The following is an 18,074-nucleotide window of genomic DNA, read 5'->3' as shown; positions in this document are numbered from 1 at the left end:
AATGGGGACAGTGACTCTTTTTCCCCGTCCAGACCTTTTCTGGGCTCAGCACAGAAAGCTGGGAATACCAGAGCTCCCTGTGCTTGTGTGTATTTGCACACTGACCCTGCCTGGTACCTGCACTGGCTTTGTGCCCATCACAGGCCATGCTGTGATGGTGACAGTCATAACAGCATCACACAGGATTATCTGTGCCTCTCAGCAGCCCAAATTTCACACGGGTCACCCATTGCATTCCTGTAATCGCAGTTGTACTTGATAATCTCTCTTGGCCAAATAAAAATAGGTTGGAGCTATGTTTGTGCTTTGATTTACATCGGGATAAATCAGCTGTTCTGCCCCAGTGCTTGGCTGTCTACAGGCAAAGGAAGAGTAAGGTAAGGTCAGCACAGACCTCTGGAGTGTCTGGAGGAGAGATTTAATGTCTGACAGCATGGCTCAAACTTGTGTTTAGGAAACCAAACAAGTTCAAAGGAAAATTAGGCACATGCTTAAACAATACGGATAATAAAACACTAAAACAAGTCAGTAACGGGAAGGGGTGGATTTGCCAGTTCTTTATCTTTCAAATCAAAACCAAAAACTTTTACAGTGAAACATAACTTATGGCAAGTGAGATGCTCTCTGAAACACCCTTTGCCACAAACTGTGGAAGATTTGGGGTTTTACCAAGCAGGAAAGATGGGTTTGCAGCCAGTGCAGGACCATCCTCACATTGATCCTGTCATCACACATTGATCCTGTCATCACCTAAGAGGAAAACCAGATATGACCAAGTAAAGCCCAAAGCCAAACACCCCAAAGCAGCATTCATCCTGTGTCCCAACAGAAACCAGCAGCTGCTACTTCCCTCTGGATCCAGCCCTTTGGTTGTGCAGTGCCCCTGCCAAGAACATCCACACGGTTCCCAGAGCAGACCCAAGATCTCAGAAGAAGAAGAGGCTCAGGGAGGACCTTATCACTCTGTACAACTCTGAAAAGAGACTGGATCCAGTCTCTTCTCCCAGGTAACAAGGGACAAAATGAGTGGAAATGGCCTCAAGTTGTGCCAGGGGAGTTTTAGATTGGATATAGGAAAAAATTCTTCACTGAAAGGGTGGTCAGGCACTGGAAGAGGCTGCCTCAAAAAGTGGTAGAATCACCATCCCTGGAAGTGCTAAAAAGCCATGGATGTAGCATTTAAGGGCATGGTTAAGTGATGGACTTAGCAGTGCTGGATTAATGGACTTGATCTTAGAGTTCTTCCCCAACCTTAATGATTGTATGATTTATGAAGCCACTGGCTCCAAACATGTTCTGCACAGAGCTGTTGGTGGCACAGACCTTGTGCAGTCCCAGGGCTGGGTCTGGTGGCACAGTCTCATGCTCAGAGCTGGGTTTGGGTGCTGTGTGGGACATGGTCCACTCTGTCAAGCCATTCCCATGTCACACAGTGCTGGCACACCTTCCATTGCACTGGATGGGGACTGCCAAGAGTTCCTGCTCTCTCATGAGCTTCTGCCCTTGAAGTGGTGAGAGTGATTTTTCCAGTCAGGAATAGAAAAAAAAATGCTAACACACACCATTCCATCAAGCTGCCACCCCCGTCTCCTCCCTTCCAACTGCAATCCCACAGGTTCTGCTACAAAAGAGAAGAAAGATGGGAAGAAATAATTTTAAATGGGAAGTGTTCGGGAAATTATTTCATTTTGTCAGGTCATTAGATGTTCCCCAAATATATTTTTCAATCTGTGCACATCTGGAGTTGATATAGATGGTGAATAAGAGCATCCAGAGACTCATATGTGATGGCTGGCCACTGGTCATCTAGAAGATGCTTTTTCTTCATACTTCCTCCCAAAATTGTTCTTGGCAAATTACCCAGCAATGATGCAAAATCCTGAGGCTGCTGAAGTCAGGAGGAGATCTGCCAGTGAATCTGAAGATCTGCAGTCTGGTTTTAGTCCTGACAGGAAGAGTCAAAGCATGGAATCATGGAATCATTGAATATCCTGAGTTGGAAGCAACCTACAAAGGTGACCAAGTCCAGCCCCTGGCCCTGCAAAGGACAATCACAAGAATACCACCAAGTTCCTGAGATCACTTATTGAACAATTACTGAACTCTGCCAGGCTTGGTGCTGTGACCACTTTCCTGGGGATCCTGTTCCAAATTTCTTTGTAACCTGTTCATCCCTCACCTTGGCTGGGCTGGGGCCAGGTTCCCCCCAGGCTCAGGTGTGTCAGAATAACCCCGTTCAAAGCACCCACAAAGGAGGCAGCACAGGGAGGAGGCACAAGTCCATGTTTGCTGAGGCTGGACACAGCCCAGCAGCTTTCCTTCATCCCTCCCCAGGAGAAGAATGGCCTGTGGTCCCACCCAAAGGACTCAAGGGACTTTTCTCTTCCCACACCCTCAGTCCCCATGTCCTTGGAGCTCTCCCAGGTTGCAGGAGGACAAAAGCACCTCATGTTGCTCCAGGTTTGCTGTGGCTTCTCCCAGCTCAACCTCTCCAGCACATGTGCCCTGCAGGCTTTCCCCAGCTCATCCCTGCCATGATTCATGGCTCCTCTTCTGCTCTTCCTTATATGGGGACTTGGAACTTCACATTTCCTGTACTAGGAAAGCCAATGCCAAAAAGTGCCTTTTTCTCTGCTCTGCCACCAGCCCTGTCTGCTCCCCTGGTCCCCTGCCCATGCTGGGCACAGACCCAGCCTGCCCCACAGAGCTCCCCACACAACAGTTCCTTGGGGTGCCCCTGTCCCACAGCATCCCCTGCCCCACAGATGCCATCCACAGCCACAGGTCCCTTCCCCACGTGGCAAACCCTGGTCATTCCCATGTCCCCAAATTATGGTGCATGTGCAGCAGGGCAGAATGTCCAGGGAACACATCCCTGCTCACCCAGACATGGGAGGTGGCTATGGTGCAGCAATCTCTCTCTGCTTAATCCTGACTAAGATGGTCATTTTCATCTAATTGCAGTCAAATCAGAATTTTTGCTTTTATGTTTTGAAGTGGGATTTTCTTCTAGTTGGAAAAAAAAAAAGGCTGAGGATTCTTTTAGAGAGCAAAAACGTAATAAAATTAAAGTAAGTAATAAATATAATATAATAAGTGCAATACAATAAAATAAAAGCACATGAGTGCAATAATTAACTTTTAGAGCCATTAAACTACATGTTTTTAACTGCTGAAGTCCTTAATGGGAATATTTTGGTTTGTAATGACAATCTGCCTTACCAGTAGCTCTTTCTTGTCCAGCAATTTCCAGACAAGGGTTTGTCAACCCTGACTGTGGCAACCAGCTTGAAAATTCTCTTTTTGCAGCCAGGGAATACAGCAGATATGGCAAAATGGGATTGGCAGAGTCAGGAAGGCAATTCCCAGAAAAAGAATCTGGCTGGTGAGAAGAGGATGGAAAGGAAACCTCTCCTGAGACAGAAAATCCTTTGTAAGTGAGATGAGATGATGCAGCACTTCAGACACACCAGCTCTCTCTCCAAACATCTGCTTCTCTAGAATATAAAAATAAAACAAGGGTACACGAAGGAACAAACAAGTGTGGAGTAGGAATGAGTTGATCAGGAATTATGGAAAAGGAAAAACTGTTTTTTCCCAACATGTTGGATTGGAAAAGAGCATCCAGCAAGTGGGTACCCAAGCCCAGCAGGATGGAGGATCATTGAACAGCTGCTCCTCATCCATTCCCTCCCACCTGGTGACAGACACAGCATCCACAGTGACAACCCCTCCAGAACCATCGCAAAGAGAAGTCTGAAGAACAGGAAAAATTGATCCTGCTGGGTCTTATCCATAGGGTAGAATGAGTTTTCTGCAATTTCCTCCTCCAATGTTTTCCACTGCTGTGTCTCAGGGTAGCTTTGATCTGTGCTTGTTCCAGCTGCTTTCCAGTAGGATAAGCCTTCCCTTTCCAGGCAAAGCCAACTTGTCCAGTTCTCCAAAGGTCTTCTAAGGGATGGAAGACACTGCAGAAGTCCCCAGGGCCCTGGCTGCAGTCGTGCTCCTGGAAGGAGTGGGGATGTGTGGCCAGGATGATTCCTGTTTGTAGCTCTCACACGCTCAGTGGGAGTTTGCAGTCACAGAGATTTGGCTGTAAAGCCCCGGGTGTGATTTCAAATCCCACAGTTCGTGCTGCCTCCCTGAATTGCAGCTGCTTTTCCATGTCCCTGGCAGGTGAACAAGGAGGAGGTGGCACATATCCTCACAGGCCTTGGGCGAATATTGCTTTTGCTGCTCACATTTAACAGCCACATGTTGCCAGTGACATTTATTTCAGCTGCCTTCTGTCTCTCCATGAAATGATCACAGCTCTCTATGGAAAATTTAGCTGCTCTGAGGATCAAGCTGTGCTGCTAGTTCCATGTGGGAAGGATCGGAAGTGGATTAAGCGGGGTTTCAAAACACAGATTGAGATGATGGGCTGGAACAAGATCTTGGTTTTAGAAGCACCATGAAAACATCATCTCGGATTTCAGCACGCTGAAAGTTAGGAGTGAATTGCATGCCAGGATTTTCCAGGCTGGGAAAAAAAAAAAAAAAGAAAAGAAAGCAATAGGAAGGATGACAGAGAATTATAAAACCATGAAAGGAACAGAAAGGGTAGTGATTGTTTCACTGTCTCTTTTAACGTAAAATTGAGGGAAATCTAATCAAATTAAAACAAGGAATCCTCAAGGCAAAATGCAAGTCAGTTCTTTGTGCAACATGTCTTCATACTGTGAAAACCCTCATCACAAGATTTTGTGGTGATATAAGAGGTTAGAGTGACAGGTCAGTCATTCCCAGGGTCTTCCTGGTCACTCTTTTTATTCTCATTAAAAATAAGTTCAATGGTTTCCTTTTTTCAGTCCCTGTGGACTTCACCAACTGCCATGACTATTTAAATATCTTAGAGAGTGGCTTGGCAACTGCCTCAGCCAATTCCCCCAGGACTTTGGGATGCCTCTTGTCAGGCATCACAGACCTGGACATGCTCAGAATCCTCAGGCCATCACAAATCTGATCTCCTACAGTGGGAGGGGCTTTGCTCAGCCAGTCCCTGCCTTGTTGCCCATCCAGTTTAACTGTACAGATCATTTTTATGCTCCTGGGGTGCTTCTGAGTGATTTACTGCTGTAGACACATCCTGTGCATCCCCTCAGCTCCAGCCATGGTGGGACACATGGAGACAAAACAGCTCAAAGGCTGAGCTGCAGTGACACTGAGGTGTTGGACAAGGTGAGTTCAGCTGTGACTTAAATTCCCAGTGTTCTTCAAGGCTTACAGCTGTCTAGGCATCTGTGGAGAACATTGTTCACCTGATCCAAAGCTGGTGCTGGTGTTCCCAAGCATCAACAATCACTCAGCATTGATTAAACAGTCTCCCCTCAAGCTTGTCTCTCTCCTGCTCTCTGCTCTCCAGTTCTGTGTTCCCTCAGGGGAATTGCTGCACAACTTGGCTTCAACCAAAATAAACTGTCCTGGCATGAGTTGCTATTTTTCAATATATAGCTTTAAAAAAACAAGAGGCAGATTTTCCCCTTCCTTGCTCTTACAGGCTCCATTGTGAAAGCTTCAAAGATTGTCACCTACAGCACCATGGTGACCCCAGTGCACCCATATATTTAGTCTCTCATGAGAGGCATTTCTGTAGCTGATGGAGATTTATAGGTTGAAAGCAGACAAGATTTTCCATTACTTGTAAAATTGTGGAAAAATCAGAGGGACAAAGATAGCTTGGGGCTTCCAAGCTGTAAAACAACACTCAGCCCATCTGATTTTTAGTGTTTTAGACTTTATATCAATATTGTTTTTCCATGGGGGGGTAGGAAGAGGGACTCAGTGGGAAGAGGGACTCATCTACCCCAACAGCAGGAGAAATCTTTTGGAAACAACAACAAAACCACAGGCCTGGGTAATCCCTATTAACAAAACAAAGCTGCAGTTCGGACTGTATGTACAAACTCGAATCAGGGAGATTTATTCCTGTGGTGCTGTGAGACCAAAGAGATATCAAAATGGTCACACAAGTATTTTGGAAACTCACCAAGTGCATCCTTTTGTCATCTTCTCTTTTCTACTTCAATTGGAAGGAATCGAGCCCCAAGTACTCTAATCCAGCTTGGATCTCCCACTCTGTTCCTCCTGTTATTTTAACTTTAGGCACAGCAGTCCTTTGAAAAAGTGCCCTGTTCCCACTGCCTGAGAGCTATGGGAAAAAGCTATCTTGGTCCTATCAGGAATGTGCCTCGCCTCTGCCCTGCGGTTGTGTTGCCTTCAGAGAAACTGGTGTCACGAAGCACTGCAGAAAGACAGGCCACAGCGTTCCCTTGGAAAAGCTGGGGGAAGGAGGGGGACAAGTGCGTCAGGCTGTGCTGTTCCTTTGCTTCTGAGAAGCTGGAGGAAAGTTGGAGATACCTGGATTGTTTTGCCTGGCTCCTTGGGGATGTTTTAGAGAGGTGGAAAGTTTAGGACAACAAGCAGCCAAGATTTGAAAAACCCAATCCCTGTGAGCAGCTGGAGACTGAGTTGCATTTGATGATCTTAAAAGATCTTTTCCAACCTTAATAATTTCTTCCATTCCAGGATTCCAAGGGAGATGCTGGGAAGCATCAACACAGTGTTAGGAACCCACACATTTGCAAGTGAATCAAGACATTTTTGGCTGGTCTCACTCCACAAGGTATAAAGGGAGTTCTGACCTAGTACACATGGATACACAGACATGGAGACTCCCACACATTTGGGTCTCCATCCTGAGCTGAATCCCACCCTGGAGACAGTGAGATGAATTCCCACCCACCTGGCCAAAGGGTTTTATGGGTGTGGGTACCATGAGAATTACACAGCAAGGGTTGAGAGGGGAAGAACACGTTTTGTAGCTTGGGTTTGCTGCGTGTCCTACCTGACACAGCTCCTGGAAATTCATCTTTCAACCCAAAGGTTCAGCACCTTTGAAGGGGGAAGAGCTTAAGTGAGAAAGAAGGAGTCCAGTGAGCAGGTACAGACCCTCCATGTGAGCAGCTGTACTTGCCTTCCAACCAGGACAGGTGTTAAGTTGGAATACATTGCATGCTGAAGAGATACATCTGCTATTTCCCAAATATAACCACTACCCACGTAAAGTTAGAGTAACCTGCCTCAAATTCCCTAACAGAGCTACAAGGAGTAACCAGAAGTGGCAAGCTGAGAAATTGGGACACCCAGCCTCAGAAGGATGAGAGCCACTGCCCTTCCATCCCACAGCCTGTGCAAGCTCCAAGCTCCAAAAGTGTCTCATGCCAGTGTGTGGGAAGTCCACCTGGGGATGGAAGATTTGTCCCCTCAGGAACTACAGGAGGTCCACGACCTTCTGAACCAACTGATCACCCAGTATTTCCAAAGGTATCTCAAAAACCACTAAATGCCCCTGTTGAGGTAACTGGAGCCTGACCATTCCTGACCATCTGTCTCGAACAGTTTGATTTCAAGGAGTGTTTGGACAACACTCCCAGGAATATGGTGTGATCTTTGGGGTGGCCTGTGCAGGGCCAGGAGTTGGACTCAATGATTTTGGTGGGTCCCTTCCAACTTAGCATATTCTATGATCTTCTCATACACCCAAACCCAGCACCTCTACCAGATGTGGAGGTTTAGTTTGTGACTCTTGGTTGCTCAGAGTCCCGGAATGGGCAGGTATTTATGTCCATAGCAAAATTCTCACTGAACTCAGAGAAAAGAAACAGAAGTCACAGCCCTTGGTGGTTGGAAATGCATCACAGACAAGTGATGAGGAGAGAAATCACCAAAAACAGCTCAGCTAAAGCTCCAGCAGATCACTGTCATTGTCCCCTTCACCTCAGCCTACTCTTCAAGCTCATGGACCCCATCTGTGTCTCCAGGTGCCAGAACATCACACTTGGCACCTGATGTGCCTCCCTGAAAAACCCTCAGCTGTGCAGAGCATGGTGGGCTCCAGTCTGGAAACACAAGCCGCTCTGAGAAGAGCTCTTCCCCCACTTGCTGCGATGGGACAGAACAGGTTAATCCTTTTGCAAGGGTGCTAGGCCAGCTGCCAAGCCTGCCTGTGGGGAATCCATCCAAACTTGACTCATCCTCAAGTGATTCAGATTGTTCCCTTTAGTCCTTTGAGAAAGGTTATCAGTCTTCTTGCATCATGCCAGAGCAGGATTGATGGATGAGGGAGAAAGCAACATACATCACATTTGGTCTCCTTCAGAATGATTCAGGACTGGCTTTTCACTCTCCCTCCACAGAAATCCACTTTCCACATGTGAAACGAAGGGGGTTGCACTCCTCTGCAGTATCTGAGTACCTCAGGAGATGACCTTGGGCTAGCCAAGCATCCTGGCTCTACTGGACTGGGAGCCCATAAAAAGCAAAGCAAGGGCTGAGTCAAGCCCTTGGTATGCTGCTCTTGCAGCAGCACTCAGCAGTAAATGCACTGGCCAGAGCACAAAGCCCAGTCACAGACACAGCCTGTCCAGGGCCAGCACTTCCTAGAACTGGGAACATCACACTCTCCACAGATATCCCCAAGATCACACTGTTTTCCAAGCTCTGGAACAACCTGGGGGAAGATGCCTCACCTTTGCTGAACCACCAAAGCCAGGAGAGGAGATGATCAGCATCCAGCCACAGGTGGTCACTGCTTCTTTCTTCCTCCCTTGGAGCAAACAAACTCCTCATCCTCACGCTCACAGATGGGTAGGATCTCCCTCACTGGACATGTCAGTGTTTTCTGTTAAATAACTACTACGAACCTGTAGGAGGAGGATAGGAAGAGCAGGTGGGAGATGGGAAGAGCAGCAGGGATACCTGGAAAAGACTAGGGTGAGCTGGTTCTGCAGCAACACACTCAGCACCACCAGGTTCTACACTTGGTCTTGGAGGCTGTCTCCTCTTCTACTGAGCCCACATCTGCCATTGCAGGCACACCAGGGAACTTTTAAGTCCCAAGATAACTTAGGAGGAGATTTAGGAGTTGTTTTGACTCAGTAATGCTGAAAGTGAATGAACAAAAATCAGAATGTCACAAATAGAGATTCTTTACAAATAATGGGATATCACAATAGCCCTAATTAGAACAAAGACATAAAAGACAGGTCATAACAAATATAATCTAGATGAGAGGTCATACTTATGTCATTGTGTCCCATCCAAAGTAGACAGAAGTGACCTTGGAAGACCTCAGAACCAGAGGCTGATTCTGGGAACAGCACAGAGCAGCCACACAGCTCCCATTTGTTTCTCAGTGCTTGATACGGATTTGTCTCAGAGCTGTGCTGGCAGACAAAGATAAGTAACATCAGTTTCCCATTAATCTATGGCCCCACAGTCATTGGGTGCATGGAATCAAAACAATATTGCTGAGATCTACTTCTTTCCCTCATTTTTATACCCATGGCCTTTTGGCAAAAGCTCCCAAAGCCATCAATAGAAACAAATCAATAACAGGACTGAAATAATTTCCAGGAATGAAAGCGTACCTGTTTCTAGTAAACACCTAAAGGAAAGAGCTTGGGTTCCTTGCTCAAGCCCACAGAAAGTCTTTATATAGTGCAAATTTAAAAAAAAATACACAATATATCAATGGACTAGCTATTCCTTAAATATTTTACTGCTGCCTTTTGTGTCAATGCATCTTCTTGACAGGTTTTTGGCTGAAGGCAGGTTGGTGGCCACCACCAGTTGTGGAAGTAGATGGAGGGAGCTCAATGCTTCAGTGCACATTGGCCAAGTCTGCACAGCACATCCCCTCCAACAGGCTGGTACAGCAGCGCAGGGGTGATGTCAGAGGCCAAGAGCACATCAGAAAAGAAGCATCTTCTGAGCTCAGAAGGGGTAATGGCCCATGGCACTGTGTCCTTAATAGCATCTGCCCAAGTGTGGCCTTGCAGTCATCTCCAAACTGCTGCAGCAACGGCCAGTCCTGCTTCACCCGCTATGACCTCCCGAGCACACATGAGCTCCCACGCTCCCTTTCTGCAGGAAGGCTGGTTGAGGAACTGCTCCAGCATGGGATTAAGCAATGTTTCATTTTTCCAAGACCCTTTCACTTCCAATTCTCTTCAGTCAGTTCCTAGGAACTGACTCCAGCATTTGCCCAGTGCAAATGAGGCAGAAGAAACATGCAATTGGGTGGGAGGGGAGGGTGCAAAGACGGCAGAGCTCTGACTGAATCAGAGGAAGCAAACAGAACCTCAGGCATGACTCCTGTCCACCCACAGAGAGAGACACAACTTCAGAATGTGGCCTCCAGCCCTAGAGAACAGTCCCTTTAGAGCAGTAACTTTGTCACTACTACCAGACCCTTTTTACCTTCTCAGTTGCTACCTTTATCTCCCCAATGCCAGAGCAGACATTAAAAAAAAGATAACTACATTTGCATCATTTTAGGGCTCTTTTGCATCATCAGAGGAAAGTTTGCATGTTCCAAACAGAGGCTCACAAGTGGATTTGTCTATGGAACATATCCCTGCACATACTACAGAACATGTTGATGGTTTGTCGTATTCATATAAGAGCTTGACCACATTAAATTGAAGTTCAGGGACAGTCCAGAGAGCTTCCTTTCCAAGGCAGGCTGCTGTCACCTCCTGCTCTGGGTATAGACAAAGCTACTCAGTAGATACGCATAGAAAGAGGAGCACTCAGCCACAAGCAACCTGGAATTTAAACAGAAGAGGAAATAAAATAATTTCAGCTCCATCTCCGGTTTTGATTGGTTGGTTTTTGACAAATTGCTTTGGGAAACTCTTTTATCCAAAATTACTATTCTGGAGAAGACCAGGAACAGCTAATACATCTCAAGTAAAGGTTCATAAAGTCCTGTGACAGCTCTTGCATTCATGTCACTGTGCGTGACACATGGCCTACCATAATTCATGTGGAAGATCCTGCCTAGAAGCCAGAGGATATAGAAAGGAAAACTCCCACAGATTTCATAGAGTCATAGAATCATGGAATGTTCTGGGTTGGATGAGATCTTAAAGATCATCTTGTTCCAACCCTGCTGCCATGGGCAGGGCCACCTCCCATGAGATCAGGTTGCTCAGGGTCCCCTTCAGCCTGGCCTTGAACACTTCCAGGGATGGGACATCTCCAGCTTCTCTGGGCAACCTGTGTCAAGGTCTCACCACCCTCACCCTCACCCTCTTCCTGATATCAAGTTTCTGTCGGTTTAAAGCCATTACCTCTTGGTCTATCACTATATGCCCTTGTCAAAAGTCCCTCTCCACCTTTTTCAACAGGAGACTTAGCTGCAAGAGATTAACCCACTGGATCCCATCAGTAATATTCAGATTCTTGACACTCCTCAGCATGATGGTATTGCCAAGAGCCCACCTAATTCCAGCCAGCTGACTTTGGCCCAGTAAAGTCCTGGCAATTCCTCCATTGGCTGTGCTGATCTACATAAAACAAGTGTGTTATTTCCTTTCCAAACATCTCACCTCATCCCGGCCACAGATCTTTGAGTTTGCTACACACTTACAGCAAACTGGCTGAGGGAGAGCAAGGACACACTTAACAAGAGCAGGGCAGGAAGAACATGAGTCCATGAAGCTGGAAATTAAAGGGAATAGATTTTCCCCTCCCTTTTTCTACTCTGGGATAGATAAATCCCTCTAATGTCCAAGCTTATGTATTATCAGAGATGGTCACTGATTACACACCCTAATATGAAATTAAACCACAGAATCACAGAATCATTGAAATAGGAAAAGAACCCCAAGATCACTGAGTGCAACCTTTGACCAAACACCACCATGTCAAATAAAAGACAGCACTAAGTACTACCTCTAACTGTTGCTTGATCTTCCAGGGGTGGTGACTCCACCACTTCCCTGGGCAGCACATTCCAACACTTAATATTCCTTGCAGTTAAGAATTGCATATTACCTGTCAAAAGTCACTTTAAGTAGCCAAGGTGCAAGTGCACAAAGGGGCATTTTTGCACTGAACTGGCATTTTTCTGATACACAGATTTTGGTAGCCCTTGTCAAAGCTGGGAACCAGCCCAGCTGGTGTTGGCATTGCTGCTGTGCTGCAGAGCACCCATCCCATTCCACAGCGGGGATGGAAGCAGGTGGTTCCACCCAATCTCCTCCATCAAAAGTTAAACTATGGAAAATTCCCAATGCCAGATGATCTGCCATTAACCAATCAGTCATGTCTGCCCTTCTCTGACCAGTTGAACCAGGACCTGTATGAGTTGTGCTGTTGACTAATGGAAAGTTAAGCCTTAAGGACTATGAAGTTTGGGCCATTCAGCCTCAGAATCTCTCTGCTTTGCCAGTTTGTCTGAGACACTCTGAGTTGTACAGAACATTGCTGCTGGGCTTTTATTTTTATTTTAATCTTAATTTTAGCCAGAATGGCAGAGCAAGAGGATGGAAGAAATGTAGTAAGTGTATTTGAAATGGGCATGGAATTTTACACAGGGCAGAGCTCCCAAAAATAGCTACAAAACAGACTGCTTTAAAAAATTTGAAATGACAGATTTTATTGGTGCTAGAAGAATGATTTTTCAGGGCTGTATTTACTGTGGCAAGCCTAGAAGGAAGGGAACATGTGTTCCTGCACAACAGAAAGGAGGAGATGTGCCATCACACAGCCAGACAGCTCATGGGACCAGGCTGGTCCACCATATACGCTTATCACAGTGGCACTGCAGTACTGTATGTTCAAATGCTTTTGTGGATATTGAATAAAGACTCTTGAAGATTTGCTCATGTCACAGGAGAGGAAGAGGAAAAGTGAAGACACAGATTGGTTGCAAACTGCTTTTTCACTTGGTCACTGTGGGAAAAAATATCCACATGTTCACGTAGTAAGGAAAATCCTCAGATACAGTTTTGTGTTTCCCTGGGTCTGGTCTCATACCTAAGTTTCTGTAACATGGGAAAGGAATAAAAGGAAAAGTTCATAGCAAAATGAGCTCAGGCAAGTTCCCAGTATCCTCACCCTGAAGTTCCTTTCACAGAGGTGCAAAGCAAGGAAAAAGCAAACTCCAGCTCAGGCAAAAGCTCACTGGGAGTAACAATAACCCCTGGCAGGGCTCCAAATGAATCATTATGTCTTTATGAGCCATTGTTTCCCATTGATGGACCTGCTCTCATTCACAAAAAAAGCTGCTTTTGTGAGACAAGAGGAAAAACACGTAAGTGGAAACACATAAGTGAATCCCTGAGTGGTCAGGGTAGCATGGGAGCACTGTGAGATTGCACCAGTTATTTTACACCAGACAGGTGTGTGGAGAGTGTTGAAATGTCTTCATGGACAAATCCTCTTGCTGTTTGCTTCTGTCCTTCATTCCTATAAATTTTGCTGTGGAGTTTTCCCTTGGAGATAAAGTTTGGCTACAGCACCTCCAGCAGTTCCTCTTGCTTTCCATCCCACCCACACAGCCCATGTTGATCACACAGGTCAAGCACTACTCAAGGGTTTAAATGAAGATAAACAAGGCTGAAATCTGCTCTGTTTCATCCCTCCATTGATCAAGACCACTGCCCACCTGGCTTGGGAGAGGGTGCTGGGGCTCAGTTTGGTTGTGCACCTGGTGGCACCTTGAGTCATTGGAGCTGCCCCTTGGCACTCAGTCATGACATGCGGAAGCCCATGCAAACAAAGAAGAGCAAACACAAAGTCAGCATGAAATTGTGTCTTGGTTTGGAAAGACAGGTGTCTGCTAAGGAAGGCAGGAGCTTCCCCTGAAATGGAAAAATTGTAGACCCCCTTCCTTCCAAATTGTTGTAAATTTGAAATTAAGGAGAGGGGCTCTCAGGCAAAAATATGGGAGCAGGAATAATAGTTCTTTATTAGGGAAGAAAATAAAAAGATAAAATAAACAATGCCGTGAACCAAAACAACACTGATAAAGTTCAGAATACAACCTGACTCCCTGTTAGTCAGGGTGTTGGCCGCAGTCCAATTGGGAATTATGGCTGCAGTCCTCCTGGAGGGGCAGGTGTGGTTCTGTTGGAGCAGTGATCCTGTAGAAAAGGGTGCAGTGTTCCTGCAGTGGAAGAGGCAGCTGCTCCTCTGGGAAATCCAGTACAGGAAAAGTCGTGCTGGTGCTCCAGAAACTCAAGATTATATCCAGGTAGAAATGCTTGGCTCCTCCCTCTGGGCAGAGCATCTCACAATGGGATGTTCTAGTTCTTATCAGTCACGCAGTGACATTCAATAGCCCATTCTCAGCAGATGTCTCCCCTGAGAGAGGACTGATTGTGGAAGAGGTAAGGAAAACTGCTCACTTAACAGAAGACAACTGCTATACAGATGGCAAATGAATACATCTTCTTCTCAGTCTGGGACGTTAAGTTAGCCTGAAATGGCATCTACATGTAGGCAACAGACTGGGGACCCTCCTGGCTTGTGCCTGAGTCTCTGTCTAGGCTACCCAACTGTGTTGACTGGATGTCCACTGACTGGAGCAGGAATCTGGACACCCAGAGGACAGGAAAACACCAACACTTAGGATTCTTCACACCAGACTGAATCTGTGCTCTGATGTCTAGTGATGCCTGAGATGTTTTACTAAAACCTACACTCCCCACAGGGCTGGGAGACAAGGCACAAGTCCTGCTGAAGACCTGTGAGCTCAGTGGCTTTTCAGCATCTCAGGTGGGACCAGACACCTCCATATAGACAGACTGAATCCAGACCCAAGCTTGCCCTTTCTGCTTTCTCCTCTAAGCCAAGCCATGCTGGCCTATGCCATGAAATGCACTGACATGCAGAGCTCAGGATGCCAGACTGGGCTGGGGACCAGCCATGGGGATATGGCCACAGAGTCCTGAGTGCCATTGCCAGCTGTGATGTCTTTCATTGCCCAGCGTGGCTCTGAAGAAGGACACAACAGGATGGCTGGGAAAGGGATGCTTTTTGCAAATTCTACTAAAGCAAGGATCTCCCACTGTGCTCACAAGGATTCCAAGAGTGGTGTGCAGTCCTCTGCTGGGTGAGAGGCATTTCTTGGGCAGCATGAAGGGCTGAACTCTTGTTTGACTCCAACTCTGCATGTTCACTTTTGGAGAGGCCTCTGCTCTTTCTGGAATGATGTGGATTTGCCTGCCTGCAGAAGTGGTTTGGAGGCAGCTATTGGAGAAGAGAGAGTCCATTCTGCTCTCCCTGCCTAGGATACCTTGGATGTTCATGTCTTCAAAGTAGAGAGCCAAGCTCCTATAGGCTCCAAGAGCTACCTTTGCTCCCAGCACCAGGAACTGCAGGAAATATTTTCTTCCATCCTCAAAAATTCCTCAGATATGTGCCAGGCTAAATCTACACTCTCCCAGCTGCTCTGTTCTCTTCTACACAGCATAGGATTGGAAAGCTCATCAGCTCATCTAAGTACCTAAAACACTTGGAAGTTTAAAGCCTTATGAGTCTGACACTGCCTGGGGCCCCTGTTCTGGAGGAAGAGGGAAGATGGGGAAAGGAGCATCTTGCTTGGAGCCATGAACAGCTGAATATGCACCAGGGCATCCTAAAGGCAAGGAGCAGCCAAGTCTTCCCTGCAGGGCCTGGAGAGCTGCTGTTCAGCTTTGAAGAAGAAACATCCCACAAACTGCAGCCACCCAGCAGAGAACCTGTGGGACCCCATCCTCCTGGAAGGTTTGGGAGCCTACAGCCTCCCTAGCTCCCAGCTCAGGCTCATATGTCCAAAACTGTGGTTCTAAACCTCTCTTTCACCAGCTGCTCTGAAACCTCCAGGCTACATAGGGGAAGCTTGACAATATTTTTCACTATGAGGCTGAAGACACCTTCTCAAGCCTAGATCTAGATACCTGTGTTTTCAGATCTGGTCTGCTCTCCAGACTCACCTCACCACTGAGTCTTGCTGAGATCAGTGGCAGCTCAGCCCAAGAAGCACAAGCAGCCCTGCAGAAGAGCACCAAAAGATGAAAAATCTGCTTATTCAAATATTTTTTATGCAACAGCTTGGAAACTCACTCAAAATATGGAGAGGACTCTTTTTCTCACTGCAAAGTCCCTCCTGTACACAGCAGGATTCAAATCCACATGACCTGACCCTCAGTTATCGAGATAAAATATCCAGGGATAAGAGCCTCAAACCCACTGCAGTAGAAATTTCCTGGTTTCCACTAGGACTCCCCACACACACAGGGCACATTATTGTGCAGCTGCATAGCAAGGGTCATGGAAGGTTCTCCACTCTAATGAACATTAAGATATTTTTTAAAAAACAGACCCTGAATATATTCCTCTGGAGTTAACAGAGCAAGGACTGCAGGTCTCCAGAAGGCTTTCTTATTTATGAGGCATGACAGAGAAAAGGCCCCAAATCTGTGCCATCCTTGAGTGTTATCACCGTCTACCCATCAAGGACTATATAATGAGAAGTGTCCACTTTTCATTCAAGTTGAGAGCTCTGAATGGTGGCTTTCAAGTTTCTGCAGCCAGGTGCAACCTGTGTAGTGGCAGTAGATCTCATTTCCTGGATGTCTCTCAGAGCTCTAGCCAGGATATGTCACTTTGCTTTCAATCTAACACCTACATGACCATAAGATCCCCCTGAACAACCCTTCACACTCGCTAAAACCTGTGAAAGACTGTAAAAATCCCTGTCAGGTAAATGAAGAGTTAATATTCCTAGGTTATCACTAAAATGGGACTCCTGCCCAGGAATGATGGCCTTATGGGCACAGCTCCACCGTGATGCTTTCTTCAGATCTAGCTGATCTGCCTTCCTCTGTTCAGGAGGTCCATTTGTAGTAAAAATCTATAAATAGTCTGATAGGTTGGGAGAAGAGATGAAAAATGGCCAGTGTTGGGTCATTTAATGTATAGACAAAGACATGTTCACTTCATCTGTCTTGTAAACCTCAACTGCTCATATTTATCATTCACTGCCAAAAATGCTATTACAGCAGCTTGAGATTAGAAAGACAGTTTTATTCCTGTTTCTGCCTGACCTTTGGATGGATTTTTCAACTCAGAAAAAGAAAAAAAAACATTATATGCTCTGAACTAGAGCTTAGAAAAGTCTAACACATTTCTAAGTATAGATGTGGTGATTTACAGGGAGCTCTTTTTCTGGTTTTTATAAGACTCTGTCTTTCTTCAGCCATGAACAGTGTATTGGCTCTGACAAGGACACCGGGAACCTTTGAGAGTAGAATTATTTATGACTGGGAGTGTGTGATCCAATGGATAAGAAACTGGACTTATTACTTGGCTCTGCCATGGATATGCTGAACAACAAGAGCTTTCCCGTTCTGTGTCTCTTCTCTGCAGTGATGGTACATCAAAGTAAAAAAACATTTTCTCACTTCTGTTCTCCAAATAAACCAAATCATCCTGGCAGCACCAGATGATGCCTCCTTATCTATAATCCCTGCTCCCTGCACAACCAAGTGTCCTCCAAACCAAATACATCAATGTCAGCAGGTCATTGGTTCTATTTATGAGTCTGGTACCTGGATTCACAAAGACCATTCTCAGTGCCTGCTCCTAAAAGTTCACAATAAATTATTTGTATAAAAGTACAGATGGTTTAATAATGGATGACAGACCAGTTGTGTTAAAAGCTGGAAAAATGATCCATGATCCAAAGAGTGCATAGCTTTAATTGTTTAATTACAGTTAGTCCAGAAGCCCTGGCGCAAATTCTATATTTGCCTTACCTGAGGCTCTGAGATCCAAGTGCTCAGTGGTTTGCATCACACACCTCAACAAAAACCTAAAAAAAAATCTACCAGCATTTAGGGCATGAAAGCCTGTGTCTGGAATTCCTGGAAGTTACATGGTCATGCAAAGGCATCTGGCTTTGCTCATGGCCAAAAGAAACCCTAAACACCCATAGGTGTGATTGATCTGCTGTGAACAATCTGGCATTAGTGATTGCACTTGCAGGTTCCACTTCCTGATGGTGTTCTCCAAATCCCTCACAAGTATCAACCTTCTCCATGCCCCCCAAAAATGTCCATGCACACTTTGGTTGCACAGTGGGTGCATGGGGCTGGGGGAGGGAAATTCTTTATGTAGAAGGTAGTGAGGTACTGGACCAAGCTGCCCAGAGAAGTTGTGGATGCTCCATCCCTGGAAGTGTTCAGGGCCAGGCTGGA

At 46.1% G+C, this 18,074-nt stretch overlaps 1 long non-coding RNA gene across 1 annotated transcript; it reads right to left on the bottom strand.

Annotated features, from left to right (window-relative positions):
- Positions 1 to 736: 736 nt before the first annotated feature.
- Positions 737 to 11,050, bottom strand: LOC146768492 (uncharacterized). Its single transcript, XR_014953133.1, has 3 exons — positions 8,571 to 11,050; positions 3,223 to 4,522; positions 737 to 1,945 (listed from the first exon to the last, which is right to left on the bottom strand). It is a non-coding gene; the product is annotated as an uncharacterized LOC146768492 (long non-coding RNA).
- Between the last annotated feature and the right edge of the window lie 7,024 nt (positions 11,051 to 18,074).

This window comes from Lonchura striata, chromosome 2, assembly GCF_050655825.1.
Source record: "Lonchura striata isolate lonStrDom1 chromosome 2, ASM5065582v1, whole genome shotgun sequence".
Taxonomy (NCBI): Eukaryota; Metazoa; Chordata; class Aves; order Passeriformes; family Estrildidae; genus Lonchura; species Lonchura striata.
Note: the sequence above shows the minus strand (reverse complement) of the source record. Positions and strands in the feature narration are given on the sequence as shown.